A 14,257-nucleotide genomic window follows, 5' to 3' on the forward strand; every position below is an offset into this window, starting at 1 on the left:
AGAGCAGGGTAAGCCATGGCGAGATTCCCAGAGTCCCACAATGACGGTCCCAACAATCGAGGAATCTGGAAAATCTGCTCCCTCTGGGATGTGGTACTCCCTCTGGCAGTGAGATCAGCTTTACAAACTCTGGGGATGTGCCAGAGGGGTGACATATCACTCCGTCGTTTTCTGAAAACACCTTCCAGGGCCGCTGACAAGCCAAGCAAGGGAGTCAAGCTTATCCTGCTGTTGTGATTCATGACATCTTGTTTCTGATCCTGAAAAGATTTGATCATTCCTTAATCCCATGAATATCTCCTGAGCATTCTTCTGGGTGCTGGGCACAGTGGCATGAGCCAGACAGACCCAGACCCCACATTAGGACCATCCTCAACCTGGCCACCAAAGTATGGCACAAAGGACCGAGGTCTGCTGTGCCACTGAAGCCTAAAAGCACATGGCATAGGCTCCAAAAGGCACATCCATGAGCTGTGTCCCCAAAGCATTTTTGAATGGCAGTAGCCACCCAGCAATAGGTAAATGCATCCCAAGATGTCTCCCTCAGAGAACCACACTTATGGACAAAAAGCAGCTGTGGAATGCTGGGTTTTAACACAAGGTCTCATTAGCTTAAAATTATAGCTTTAAAAAAATTACTGATGTTAAATCAAACAGACGGGACAAAAAAATGCAGAATACATCATCTTGGTTCCCCCAGAAGGCCCCAGAAAAAGCCAAGCCAATGAGCAAACTGTGGCAGACTCCTTCTGCTCCATTTCCAGAATGACACCCTCTACAAGGGTGTAAGGTTGCTCTAGGCTGAATGTCCAAACCTGCCTAGGGCCAGCCATTGATCCGGTGGCCTGACTGACATCCTCAGATGTTTGACGGAGCCTATGAGGGACCCTGGACCTCTCCTTTTGTTTAATTCATCAGGAGCCAGTGGCTGGTGGAATACTCTAAGATCAAAGGAAGAGGGAAAGGGCTCCCCGGAAGGCGCATCAGGCCTCTCTGGGAGGGAAACATTTTCTAATCCAGGAAATAAAAATCCTGCATTTTAGGCAGTGATTAAAGATGGGATATTCTGTGTCTCCAAGGATTGGGGAGGAGGAAAGAAATAATTTATTTCTTTCAATGCCACCCAGTGCTAAAGGGGCAAGCCACATTCTGCAATTCAGCAGCAAGGTGATTGGAGGAGTGCAGGGTAGACATGGCAGGACATCAAGGCCTCCAGAGGGTGGTACCAAAAGGCGAGTATGCTCTGGCCACGGAAACATTCCATAGAAAACCTGGGTTGTGCAAGACATTAGCCCCATGTCATAGGTTCACTCCTTTTCCAGTCCCACTCCAGACTTCCAGGATGCCAAAAGCAAAAGAACCCACCCACTCACTCATTTGACAAATGCTCACTGAGCAACTGCTCCATGCCAGGCACTGGAAATGCAGTGAAGAGGAAAACAGATGCAGCCTCCAAACTCAAGGAGTTTATGGTCTTTTGGGGTAGCCACACCTTTAGCAAAGAATCCTAAATAAATGTATGAGCTATGATGGTACCGTGAACATTTCTAACAAGAAGATGTGAGCCAGTCTAGGGGGGTGAGGACACTATTCCCTGAGAAAGTAATTTTTAAGATGAGATCCAAAGCTGGTGTAAGAGTTGACTGGGTACAAAAGGTGTAAGGAGAATTCTGGACACATCTCCCTGATGTAGGGGATGTAAAGAGTGATTGTCAACTGTGTGAGCATGTTTTGCATTGCTATAAAGGAATACCTGAGGCTGCAATTCATAAAGAGGTTTATTTGGCTCACAGTTCTGCAGGCTATACACAAAGCACACTGCTGGTATCTCCTGGTGAGGACCTCAGGAGACTTTCAAAATGGCAGAAGGCAAAGGGGAGCCAGTGTGTCATAAGAGCGAGAGAAGATGCAAGAGAGAGAAGAAGGAAGTTCCAGGCTCTTTTAAACAACCAGATAGCGCATTGACTAATAGATCAAGAATTCACTTATTACCTCAAGGACAGCAGCAAGCTATTCATGAGGGTTCCAACCCCATGACCCAAACACCTTCCACTAGGCCCACCTCCAACACTGGAGGCCACCTTTCAACATGATATTTGGAGGGGACACACATGCAAACCATATCACCAACTCAAAAGGAGGGCCATCAAGAAAGGAGGAGAGCCATCCAGACACGATGTCCCTCTTATTCATATTCACAACACACCCCCGCTCCCAATGTACTTGAATCTATCAGAGCCTGTAGATCTAACTACCCAATTTACAGGAAATGCAAGTGACAGAGGAAGATGTTATGACATTACAAGGATATAAGCAAGCAAAAGCAGACTGAGAAACTCTACGAGACAGTTTGGTTTCCTTCCACAAATAAATTGCAAAAGGAGAGAGAAAAAGAGAGAAAACTTAGAGATAAATGTTTGCTATGTTTGGCTATTATTTGGATTCCAATTCAAAGAAACCATTAACAAATTATGACACTTATGAAGCAATCAGAAGCCTGCACACTCAATGAATGTTTAATACTATTAAAAATTTGTGGCTGGGTGTGGTGGCTCATGCCTGTAATCCCAGCACTTTGGAAGGCCAAGGCGAGCAGAGCACAAGATCAAGAATACAAGCCCAGCCTGACCAACATGGTGAAACCCTGTCTCTATTAAAAACACAAAAATTATCCAGGCATGGTAGTATGCACCTATAATCCCAGCTACTCAGGAGGCTGAAGCAGGAGCATCTCTTGAATCCGGGAGGCAGAAGTTGCAGTGAGCAGAGATCGCCCCATTGCACTCCAGCCTGAGTGTCAGAGTGAGTCTCCATCTCAAAAAAAAAAAAAAAATTGTTAATTTTTTTAGATATGATAATGTTATTTCAGTTCTGTTTTCAAAAAGTCCCTATCTCTTAGAGATAGATACCAAAATATTTACAGACAAAATGATGCAATACTGCAATTTGCCTCAAAATCATATGGTTGGAGGAGAAAGGAATGAATAAGAGTATAAATGAAACAGATTCACCATGCGATCCTTGTTACTGCTAGGTATTGAGTACATAGAGATTCATTTTACTGGCCGGGCACGGTGGCTCAAGCCTGTAACCCCAGCACTTTGGGAGGCCGAGGCGGGTGGATCACAAGGTCAAGAGATCAAGACCATCCTGGTCAACATGGTGAAACCCCGTCTCTACTAAAACTACAAAAAATTAGCTGGGCATGGTGGTGCGTGCCTGTAGTCCCAGCTACTCAGGAGGCTGAGGCAGGAGAATTGCCTGAACCCAGGAGGGGGAGGTTGCGGTGAGCCGAGATCGCGCCATTGCACTCCAGCCTGGGTAACAAGAGCGAAACTCCGTCTCAAAGGAAAAAAAAAAAAAAAAAAGAGATTCATTTTACAATTCTTTTCTTTTTGTATACGCTTGAAATTTTCATAATTAAAAATTGTTTTAAGTGCATCTCTAGCAAAGCTTACAGAATATGCAAAAGCCCCTGGACACGAAGGAGTCTGCATATTCCAGACCCCAAAGGTGTGACTAGATCTAGAGGGTGAAGAGGGTGTCCTGTAGGGCTGGGAAAGGAGGGGACTAGATTGTATAGGGCCCTGGAGCCTAAAACTTGCCCCCTTGGAGCTTATGGGGGCCCCTTTGACCCTTGGGATGAGTACAGTCCAGGGAAGTCAATTCTCCTTTTGCAAACCAAAGGAGGGTGGAGACGTGTAAATGGGCACCTGGCATATGAATACCTCTTGAATCATTGATGCAAGGGTCTCTCCTAGAGGTAGCGCAGTCACTGTGGGTCATTTCTAAGCTGGGAGGCAAGATGTAAAATTCCTGCTGTGTGTTTCCGAATCCCTCCCTACCTTGTTTTGTGGCAGTGAAATGCCTCTTGGTCCTGTCCAAGTGTCTCACTGATTTCTGAATCATGTTCTAGTTGCTTGGTTCTGCCACATGGGTCCAGTGTTCCTTTGAGCATAACTGTACTAAATCCTTTTTCCAGATCAGTATAATAAAGGAGTGATGTGCAAAAAAAAAAAAAAAAAAAAAAAAAAAGTTGTAAAACCAAGTAAACAGTCTTGAAGTAAGAACACAAGAACATGGACACACTGTGCTTTCATTTTCTGTGGCTACCACAACAGGTTACCACAAACTGTGTGGCTTAAAACAACAGAAATTTATTCTCTCAAAGCTCTGAAGCTAGACATCCTAAATCAAGGGATCGGCAGGGGTATGCTCCCTCCAAAGGCTCCAGGGAAGAATCTTTACTTGCTTCTTCCAAGCTTCTGGTAGCCCCACTGGTTTTTTTGGCTCCTAGATGCATCACTCCAATCTCTGCCTCTGTCTTCACACAACCTCTTCCCTCTTTGTTTCCAAATTCCTCTCTCCTCATAAGGACACCAGTCATTGGATTTCGGGACCAATTTATTCCAATATAACCTCATCTTAACTTGATTACATCTGCAAAGGCCCTGTTTCCAAATGTAGTCACATTCATAGGCATTGAAGATTACGGCTTCAACCTAACTTTTGTAGAGACACATTTCCACCCACCACACACTGCTTGTCAAGTGGACCCTGGAGCTGGACATCAATAGGTCAATCTGGATCTGCCACTGACCCCTCAGGATTTTCACACTTCCTAGAGTCTAGGGGTCCTGAGACCCTAGAATATCAGGCTAAACAGGCCCTAAAGCATGTCTGATTGGGTCTCAGCTTTTTGGGGAATCCCAAGTTCTGTTGGGAATCTAACAAAAGCAATGGATTCTCCCACTAGAAAAAATGTTCACTAGCAGCTACTTGTAAATATTCATCTAGAATTTGGGGAGGTTCAAGGACCTCTAAAGCCTTAGGCCCATGGAGCACAGACAAAGAAGGTCTGGGTTTAGTTTTCCAGACCAACATTCTTACCATGGTTCGGTACCCAGTGCCTAGGATTCATGCAAAATTGGCATGCTGTTTAAGGGGAGGGCAGTCATTTTCTCTATAGAAGCAGCGTTCTCTCTCTGTCTCTCTCTCTCTCTCTCTCTCTCCCCCCCCTTCCTCACTCCCTCCCTTGTTGCCTCAGGCAAATAGCTTCTCAGAGAAAAAAGGCATGCCACATCCCAGGCCACAGAGCCCAGATAACAGCAGGACTCAAGTATCCTCAGGTTTTCCAAGCAAAGTGCTTACATCATTCCTTCTGGCTTTCAATGAGCACCCTCCCTCCACCCGCACGTATATCTTAGCCCTCTTTTCAGTGTGCCAGGCTGGGGGCTCCCAGTAAGGGGAGAAAATCCAAAGAAATCTACTTTCAGAAAATCCAGTGTCTCCTCTCTTCAACCTTTTATGTCCTCCTCTGGATTTAAAGTCCTTTAACTGGTTCTTTGATATTTCCTTTGAAAAATCTGCATTTTGGTCTCATGTTGGAATTTTTTTTTTTTTTTTTTTTTTTTTTTTTTTTTTGAGACGGAGTTTCGCTCTTGTTACCCAGGCTGGAGTGCAATGGCGCGATCTCGGCTCACCGCAACCTCCGCCTCCTGGGTTCAGGCAATTCTCCTGCCTCAGCCTCCTGAGTAGCTGGGATTACAGGCACGCGCCACCATGCCCAGCTAATTTTTTGTAGTTTTTAGTAGAGACGGGGTTTCACCATGTTGACCAGGATGGTCTCGATCTCTTGACCTTGTGATCCACCCGCCTCGGCCTCCCAAAGTGCTGGGATTACAGGCTTGAGCCACCAGAATTTTTTAGCTATTATGTTTGGTGCCCCAGGCGAAACATGCAGTTTCAGGTCCTGGCCCGGAGGTTCAACTCTGGAGACAGATGACAGAGCTCTGTCTGCTCCCCACTCCCACCCCCACAGTGGGCTCTGCAAAGGGGAGGGATTGTGCCTTCTTTCTCACCCAGAACCCACTTCTGACCAGACACCAGAAAAGTCTATTTGGTGCCCTGCAATGGCAGAATGGAATCTTTCAGGAGACCAGCCAGCAACCTACCCATAAGACTCAGTCCAAGTTTAAAGGACTGGACCCAAAGCCAACATCAAAAACAGCAGGTTGAGTAGTGGCCCCCAAAAGATATGTCAACCTGGAACTTATAATTGTAATAGCCTTATTTGGAAAAAGGGTCTTTGTAGAGTTAATTAAGTTAAGGATCTCAAGATGAAATCATCCTGGATTAAGGTGAGCCCTAAATACAATGACAAGTGTCCTTATAAGAAAAGAGAATGGGTGAAGGCACACAGAGAGGGTAAGGTGAAAATGCAGACAGAGACTAGAGTGATGCAGTAGCAAGCCAAGGAATGCTAAGGATCCCTGGCAGCCACCAGAAGCCAGCAAAAAAGCATGGGAAAGAACCTCTTTCATGAGACTCCAGGAGGAACCAACCCTGCCTACACCTGGGTTTCAGACTTCCAGCCTCCAGAACTATGAGAGAATCAATTTCCATTGTTTTCAACCACTCAATTTGTGAAAACAAATAAAAGACCAACCACAGCTCTCTCTCTCCCCTCTAGCTCTGATTTTCCCCTTTCCTTTCCTTCTGGAGGGCTCCTTTTTCTTGCCCCTGCCCCTGCCCCTGACTTTGGTTTTCCCAGACAGATGAATACAAGCACACAGCTCTTGTTGGTCAACTGCCATACCAGCTCCAGTCTGCCCCAGCCAACCGGTGCTGACGTGACTTGCACTCAGTGAACATGGCCTCAGGCAGATTCTGTTCCTCAGCTTCTCCAGGGTCCAGGCCCCCTCTCAGTTCTTTCTCCTCTCACACTCAGTTCCCTCTGACTCTGACTACAACCTCATATCCTGCCCATACATGCAAGGTTTGTGCAATTCTACCATGTGACCAGAGGTCCAGGGTCCATTCAAGCAACCAGCAGGGACTCACTGGGGCCCGGCTGTGTGCCCAGCACAGTGCCAGAAACTAGGACATAATAGTGAAGAAGAAAGATTGCTGTCTCCCCTAAGGCAGGTCTCAACTTACTGGTCTCCTCCTTCAGGACCCAGGAGGGCACAGACAGGTTGGCAACTTAATCTCCTTCCCTATCAATGGAAACCTATCAATTCATCATCACCACCTTGCCACCAGCTGGCCAGACACATAGACGTGCTTCCTTGCCTCATACACAGCTAGCCTCGACATCTCAACCCCTCAAAAAGGTGATGAATTCTAGAGCCCCAAGAAAAAACAATCAGGATCCAGAAAATGCCCATGACTTCACAAGTCTGTTATGAAAGACTGTCCCTCAGGCGCTGCTACGGGTCAAGCTTTGTCCTCCCCAATTTCAAAGGTTGAAGTTCTGACCCCCAGTGCCTCAGAACATCATCATCCTTAGAACCATATTTGAAGATGATCACATCAAGATGACGTGGGCCCTAATCCAGTATGACTGGTGTCCTTTTAAGAAGGGGGAAATTTGGGCACAGAGACACACACACAGGCACAGAGGGAAGACAATGTAAAGACAAAGGGAGAAGACAGCCACCCACAAGCCAAGGCGAGGTCTGGAACATATCCTTACCTCATGGCCCTCAGGAGGAACTAACCCTGCTAACACCTTGATTTTTGGACTTCTGGTCTCCAGAACCGTAAGACAATACATTGAAGCCGCCCAGTCTGTAGTACTTTGTTATGGCAGCTCTGGCAGACTATCACAGGTGCAAATATTGAGTGTGACAGTTCCCTGAGACAATAAGATTGGGGGCAGCAAGACCAAGGCAACCATCAAAAGGCAAAGTGATCAAGGTGGAAGACAGGGACTTCTGGTGCAGGCTCCCCTGAGCATCAGGAGTTGTGTGATCCCTCTCATCAGCTTTCCCACGAACAAGGCACAGTGTTAGATTCAGGCACACCTTGTCTCAAATCTGGAATGCTCCACTTTGCAGCTATGGCACTTAGTCCAGATTCTGGGATGAGCTCCCTCATCTGAAAAATGGGAGCACAAGCTCCTTCACAGGGTTGATAGGACTGAGAATGAAATGTAGCTAACAAGGGTCCTGGACTACGGGGGCCCTCTCTGTGGGCTACCTTAGGTTGGTTTCTGTATTAGTCTGTTCCCATGCTGCTAGTAAAGACATACCCAAGACTGGATAATTTATAAAGGAAAGAGGTTTAATTGACTCAAGGTTCCATGTGGCTGGGGGGGCCTCATGATGGAAGGCAAAGGAGAAGCAAACACAGGTCTTACATGGAGGCAAGCAAGAGAGCTTGTGCAAGGGAAGTCCCACTTATGAAACCATCAGATCTCATGAGACTTATTCACTGTCACAAGAAGGGCACGGAAAAGACCCACCCCATGATTCAATTGCCTCCCACCAGGTCCCTCCCACAACACATGGGAATTATGGGAGCTACAATTCAAAATGAGATTAGGGTGGGGACTCAGCCAAACTATATCAGTTTCCCTCAGAAGGAGACACTGACATTAAGGATTAAGGATCTAAGTGCAAGTGGTTTATTTTGGAAGAGATTCCAGGAGTCCTCAGCAGGGAAGTATTAAAGTCATACAAGAAAGAAGGCAAAAGGGGGTATATTATTAAGCCAGCTATCATAGTAGTTATAGGTGCTTAATCCCAGGGGAAACTGAGAAATGGTATAAAACAGGTGCCTCTTGGTCAGGCATCGTGGCTCACTCCTGTAATCCCAGCACTGGGAGGCCAAGGCAGGAGGATCACTTGAGACCCAGAAATTGAGACCAGCCTGGGCAACATAGTGAGATCCTGTCTGTATGAAAAATTTAAAAGTTAGCTGGGTGTGGTGGCAAGCGCCTGTGGTCCCAGCTAATCAGGAGGCTGAGGTGAGAGGATTGCTTGAGCTTAGGAATTCGAGGCTACAGTGAGAGCCATGATCACACCACTACACTCCAGCTTGGGCAACAGAGCAAAGTACTGTTTCAAAAAAAAAAAAAAAAAAGTCACCGTAGTATTACTCTATGTGAAAGATGAAGGAGCTCAGGCATTTATCCACCATCTCCCATCAGGCATGGATGGAGGGCTAATTACTTCGAGCAGTGTGAATTTCTGAATGTAATTGTTTCCTATTGCTGCTATAACCAATCACTACAAATTCTGTGGCTTAAAACAGCACAACTGTATTACCTCCTGGAAGGCAGGAATCTGAACTGGGTCAGCAGGGTTGTATTCTTCTGGAGACTCTAGGGGAGATTCTATTTCTTTACATTTTCTAGCTTGGAAAGGCAGCCTGCATTCCTTGGCTCATGACCCTGCATCATTGTGATTTATTCTACTCTTGTCACATCTCCTTCTCCTCTGCTTTCATTGTCACATCACAGTCTCTGATTCTGATCCTCCTGCCTCCTTCTTATAAAGACCTACCCAGATAATCTAGGATCATCCCCGCGTCTCAAGACCCTTAATTCAATCACATCTGCAAAGTACGTTTTTCCATCAGGTATTCTAATTGCCTTTCTGGCCTGCCCCACAGAGGCAGAGCTGCCTTTTGGGGTATGGGAAGCTTTCAGGTACAAACATGTAGATATTCTGAGAGTATAGATATTGGTCCCCTCCAAGTCTCATGTTGAAATTTGAATACCAGAGTTGCAGGTGGGTCCTGGTGAAATGTGTTTGGGTCATGGGAGTGGATTCCTCATGAACGGCTTGGTGCCATTCTCATGTGATTGACTGAGTTTGCACTCTTAGTTCCCATGATATCTGGCTGTTAAAAAGACCCTGGTACCTCCTTCCTCTCTCTCTTCCTTCCTTCCTTCCTTTCTTGCCATGTGATACCTGCTCCCCTTCCCCTTCCACTATAATTGGAAGCTTCCTGAGGCCTTCACCAGAGGCAGATGATAGTGCCATGCTTCTTGTACATCCTGCAGAAATGTGACCCATATAAGCCTGTTTTCTTTATAAATTACCTAGCCTCAGGTGTTCCTTTATAGCAACGCAAATGGACGAGGACATAAAGGGCTATGGAATATGGGCAGGGCACTGACACTGAGAAACTTCTCTGTTGTTAGCAGGGCACAAAAACAAAGACATGCAGGGAAAGTTGGTGAGTTGGCAGAGGCAGAGAAGGTGGTCATAGTGGTCTCAGAACTCTCAGACTAAGGGATATTTAGTTTCAAGACTAAAGTATTGAAGAGGAATGCATTTGCTAGAACAATCAAAAGAGCCAGAGTGAGACACAAACATGTTGGGTCCTCACAACAAGTATTTCATGATGGGGAGAGCACATACATTGTTTCCTTTTTATAGCTGAGGAAACTGAGGCCCGTTAACTTGTCCCAAGCTGTACAGCGGAGGAGAAAAGAACTGATCTTGGATTTTCTGACACATTACCCAGGGCTGCTCTCACTGTCCCTCATCTAGCTACAGCACAGCCTGAAAAAGTCTGGAATGAGTCAGGCCTGTGGCCACACCTGAGAAGATGCCAGCCCCTCAGTCACTTAATCTTCTACCTCTGAGCCTTTGGGTGTCTGGCTGAGCTTCTGGAATTGAGAGAGACCCAGCAGGATTGTTGATGAATTTGATTGCTTTACCAGAAGTTTAAAAATGTAGCTACTATGGTTGAGCATTGTTTATAATCTATCTCTGGTAATTTGCCTCCTACGTGTGAACATGCAAGATCAGTTGCCAAATCCTGTCGATGATATCTCCCCAATCTCTCTCTCCCCCATCTGTCACCTCTTCTCCTTTCCTATTCTCCCAGCTCAGAACTCTATCGCCTCCCACCCGGACCACAGCAAAAGCCTCCTCGTGGTGTCCCTGTCTCCTGAATGTCCCTGCCCCAATCCATCAGACATCCTGCCTCCTAATAAATTCCAGCTAAGATCAGTGTGGGAGAGGCCGTCAGTGCCCCATCCATATTCCTCCAGATCTTTCCAGCCTGGTGTGCTCCTGCAGGCTTCCACTTGCCAGTATCCATATTTCGGTTTCAGAGGGTTTTTTCCAGAACCACAAGTTGGAAGGGCCAAGGAATCAGTGCCCATAGAAAACAGCCCTCCAGTAATGATGGAAGGAGAGTTGGTAGATAAATGTCCCAGCTCTTGCTCGCTTTGGAGATAACTCTGAGCTGTGTGCTCTGCATTGTCTCCCAGAGTTCCTGTGGGACCAAACCCCAGTGGCCCTGGTAGTAGCTGGCTTAATACATCCTTTATCTCTCCCTTCCCTTCCCTGAATCACTTCTCTATTCCCCTGCTATTTCCTACAACCACCTTCCAAATAACTCATTGTCATTGATTCCTTCTCTCAGGGTCTGCTTCTCGAGATCCCAAGCTGAGACAATCAGGGTCCTCACCTACACAACTTGCCAGAAAATGTCTCTCCATGCCCTCCTTAGCTTGCTCTCTAAGGCTCTCCAAGGCTGGTCCCAGGCCAACTTTTCACTTGAACTCCATGTCTCTATCATGCACGTGACACAGAAGTCAAAGAGCACTGCAGGCTTATTTGCTGGTTTGTATCCTCATGCCTTAAAGCTATCTGGAATCTTGCCCTCCTTTTCTTACATGTTTTCTCCATTCTATAAAAGTCAGTTCAGAGGCATAGTTGAAACAAAAAAAGAATGTTGATCATTGTTGAAGCTGGGGATGGGGCCATGGGTGGTCGTTATACTATTCTGTTTACTTTTGTACATCTGATACTTTACATAATAAAAAGCTAAAATTCAAAATCCATTCCTGTGTGTGACAGACATTGTTGGTGTCCTGTCCATATGTCCTCATTCCTACAGCATCCACGCACACTCTCTGTCTTAGGGCATTCTGTAGTGCAGGGCAAGTAGGGGGTGCCAAGGATCTTATACTCTCCACAGCAGCTCTGCACAATGGATGCATGGAGTGGGCAAATAAACACCCTGACTCCTCACTCTCAGGTATGATGACTTTGAGGGTGACTGTCTCCTGGCAATGCCCAATAGGACTAAGACCCAGACACTTTTAGCACACCCTGTGTTGACTTGCTCCCCTTCCCTGTCTGGCTTCCCCACTTCCAACTGGTGTTGGCCAGGATGTCCTCTCAAATGAAATCCTTACACACAAATCCTAGGCACGGGATCTCTTCAAGGGGCAGTCAATCTAGGGCAACATGTCACCATCACCATGAAAGCATAACTTCTTCCTAGATTAGAAGTGAGGTCCTCCTCCCCTGAGCCTCTGGGGCATGTCATCTGGGCTCTGGAAGATTCGGGACAGACTCCTTTAAAATGTTTGGAAGCGCTGGGTACGGTGACTCATGCCTGTAATCTCAGCACTTTGGGAGGCTGAGGAGGGAGGATGGCTTGAGCCAAAGAGTTTGAGACCAGCTGGGGCAATATAATGAGACTACATCTCTACAGAAAAATATTAAAAATTAGCCAGGTGTGGCTGTGGTCCCAGCTACTTGGGGTCTGAGGTGGAAGGATCACTTTAACAAGGACGTTAAGTCTGCAGTGAGCTGTGATCACACTACTGCCCTCCAGCCTGGGCAACACAGAGAGACCCTATTTAAAAAAAAAAATGCTTGAAAGGATGGCAGGATGGAGCCTGGTAAAGAAATTACCAGAGTAGAGCTATGAGGCCTGGAGGCCAGGGCTAACTAAAAATAAATGTCTTATTAAATCTGGATGGATCAAGCCTCAGAGTGCCTTTAATGCACACTGTCCCCTCCTAAAAGAGTTGTTCTGCAGAAATCATCATTGTGGTGTCTCACACTAATTGGCCAAGGGTGGGAACCTGCCTCAAGAAGTTGTATTTCCACAGGTGCCCTGAGTGAGAAGTATATAAGGGCCTGGTTAGGAAGAAGACACTAGGTAAGGATGAGGAATAGAAGGGGAATCCAAGACCAACAGGGTGGCACTAGAGGTGGCAGGTGCTGTGGGAAACCAGTGCCAAGCTTCCACATAGACCCTGGGAATGGCAGAGCCTCTGCTGGGGGCGCTGCATGGATCCTGGGATCTGAACTCTAAGCTCCATGGCCCTGGGAGCCTCAGTGAAGGACTTGGGGACTATGATGGGCTCTGAGAGCATGGACAATGTTAGCGGGAAGCTTTGACAATAAGCAGTTCAGTGACCATCACCATGGCTTTTCCCCCAGTTTCTAGTCTGCTAGTCTCAGGGACTCATAAGGCTCCAGAGAAAAAAAGGAACTTCCCAGAAATAAGTGACCCTGGTAAGTGGGGCCTCTGAACCAAACACAATAAAGCCATATGAAGTGTCTTGCCTTTAAGAATGATGAACCAGACATTTGTATTAATTTATCCCTTGATGTCACTGGAGGGATTGACTTCCAAGGATGGGTTGGGAAAGAACTTGTGCTGTTTTATCTTAGGACATGTGCCTTGGGAGCCCTGAGCGTTCACAAAGGGAGTCCTGCTTCCCTATGAAGCCTCCATCCTGGAGATGCCACATGGAAAGACCACACAGAAATATAGAGAGGGGTGGGGGAACTGGGAAGATGTTGGTCAAAGGACAGAAAATTTCATTTGAAGAAAAGGAGTAAGTTAAAGGGATCTGTTGTATTTCATGGTGACAACAGTTAATAACAATATATTGTATACTTGAAAATTGCTAAGAGAGTAGATTTTAAGTGTTTTCACTATGAAAAAATAAATATGTGAGGTAATGCATATGCTAAATAGCTTTCTTTAGCCATTCCACAATGTATACATGCATGAAAGCATTATATTGTACACCATAAATATAATTTTTACTTGCACTCATATGTTTGTCACAGGACTATTCACAATAGCAAAGACATGGAATCAATTTAAGTATCCATCAATGAATGTTCAGATAAAGAAAAGGAGGTATGTGTCACAATAGAATACTACTTAGTCATAAAAAAGAATAAAATCATGTCTTTTGTAGCAACACTAATGGAACTGGAGGCCATTATCTTAAGTGAAACAACTCGAACAAAAAGTCAAATACTGCATGTTCTCATTTAAGTGGGAGTTAATGTGTACACATGGACATAGAGTGTGGAATGATAGACACTGGAGATTTAGAAGGGTGGCAGGGTGGGAAGGGAGTCAGGGATGAGAAATTACTTAGTGGAGACAATGTACATTATATTTGGGTGATGGTTACACCAAAAGCCCAGACTTCACTATGACACATGGAACAAAACTGCACTTGTACCTCTGGAATGTATACAAATAAAAATAAAGAAATTGCTTTTTAAATTTTTGTTTGTGATTATTATGAATACATACCAGTCATACATATTTATGGGCTATTCTGATGCAAGCATGCAATGGTGGAATAATCAAATCAGGGTCACTGGGATATCTATCATCTCAAGCATTTATTATTTCTTTGTGTTAAAACATTCCAGTTACACTCTTTTAGTTATTTTGAAATATA

At 45.6% G+C, this 14,257-nt stretch overlaps 1 long non-coding RNA gene across 1 annotated transcript; it reads left to right on the forward strand.

Moving 5' to 3' along the window:
- Window positions 1-6,065: 6,065 nt before the first annotated feature.
- LOC116539013 lies at window positions 6,066-12,662 on the forward strand. Its single transcript, XR_004263892.1, has 3 exons — window positions 6,066-6,163; window positions 7,745-7,749; window positions 12,653-12,662. It is a non-coding gene; the product is annotated as an uncharacterized LOC116539013 (long non-coding RNA).
- Window positions 12,663-14,257: the final 1,595 nt, after the last annotated feature.

Source organism: Sapajus apella, unplaced genomic scaffold (genome assembly GCF_009761245.1).
Source record: "Sapajus apella isolate SASKATOON/1434 unplaced genomic scaffold, GSC_monkey_1.0 scaffold125, whole genome shotgun sequence".
Taxonomy (NCBI): domain Eukaryota; kingdom Metazoa; phylum Chordata; class Mammalia; order Primates; family Cebidae; genus Sapajus; species Sapajus apella.